We start from the raw sequence: 1,730 nt of genomic DNA on the forward strand, positions 1-1,730 counted from the left end.
TAATTATTTACATTCTTTTGCAGATATTGGATTTTCCCGAAAGAATTTTTTGTTTCATGCGCCCTATTTGATAAAAAAAAAAAAGGAAAAAAAAATTGTATCTCACAAATGTACAATTTTCGCCGCAGGATACCACCGATATCCAGCGCCGCGTCGAAGGGAAAACGTTGTCGCGTGTCCTAAAACTTCCCCCCAAATTCGACCTATGATAAAATTCTGTCTTATAATTAAATGTCTTGTAAAGTCTCAAGAGTTAGAACTATAAAAAAAAAAAAATAAAATTTACAACACATAGAATTCTTATTATTTTTTTTTGCATAACGGATCCTTCTGAACTTTTCAATACCTCGTGGTCATAAATTTATCATTTGAGGTACATTATTTTTAAACTTTATATCATATTGCATAATTATATTAGTTGACCATTGACTGGAACGAATTGGAACGAACGTTCGAGCGATCGTGAAGCTAGAGCAACATTTGATCAATTAGAATGTTAAAAGGTTGAATTTAATATTGTGAGATTGATATTGATTCGGTGCGTATCGCGTTTCATTTAACTTTACTCATGCATAATGTAGGTCTGTATTCTTTTTCGAAGAATTTTTAACTAGTGCAATAAATTAAAATGAAACAACTATACCTGTTTCACTCTAACTTATTGTATCAATGCACATCAGTTCAGAATTTGGAGTGGAAAAGGAACAGACCTTATGTGATTTATTATAAATACATATTAAATTCCAACGTATTGTTAGAAAAAAAAGATTTATAATTTGTAGTGTTACATATAAGAGCTTCACGATCGTGCACTGGATAAAAAGAATAAAACCAGGTAGACAGCTGAACGGATAGCAGGACACTTGCCAGAGATAACAGGAATTTATTCGAAAACGATTCTGATCGAAGTTCAATTCTTTCTCGATTATCCTGTTATGGCTAGTATCCGAAATGATAAAGATTTCCAAACTGTATCTTGTAATCAAATAGAAAGTCAATTTCAATCAGAATTGTTTTCGAATAGATCCAACGTGTGCAGTTGATGAAATAGATTAATGATGCATGACATCTCGAGCATCATCATCTCGACTCCTCTCTCACTATCCAGTTTTTCTACGGTTATCGCGAAAATGGCCCACGAAAATGTAGCTCGTTCTTAATACCAATATCAATAAAAATATTATTATTAAAATATGCACAGCATATTTTAAAATGCTAAACAACATTCTTCAATAACATGCATTAACAATAAAACATTTTTTTCAAAACGTAATATTTCTACTTTTCTCCATTCATAAAATTCTTATAGACACTGGTATTAATACACCGAGCTATCTTCTCGTGCAATATCATCTTGTAAATAGGAAACCGGTCTAACCTGGTTCTATCTGACCTACCTCCAGCTCTCGGCTATGCTACGGAGCGATCAAACTCGCGAACTTTATTTCGAACGAGATGAGTAGAGAGGGTTTCAGCCAGCGATCAATGTTGTAGCGAATGTAAGCGTATCTCCATTACGGTCTTCATTGTCATCGTCATTGTTATCGTTATCGTTATCGTCATTGTCGTCATTGTCACATCGCGATGGTCACCAGAAGTGCGATTGCACGTAACCGCCGCTACCGCCGCCTCCCATTCCAATCGGATTAAATCGATGAGGATGTATCTTCTCCATCCGCATGGCACCCGGACCACCGCCACCGCCGCCGCCGCCGCCGCCGCCACCACGA

Source organism: Atta colombica, unplaced genomic scaffold (assembly GCF_001594045.1).
Source record: "Atta colombica isolate Treedump-2 unplaced genomic scaffold, Acol1.0 scaffold96, whole genome shotgun sequence".
Lineage (NCBI taxonomy): Eukaryota > Metazoa > Arthropoda > Insecta > Hymenoptera > Formicidae > Atta > Atta colombica.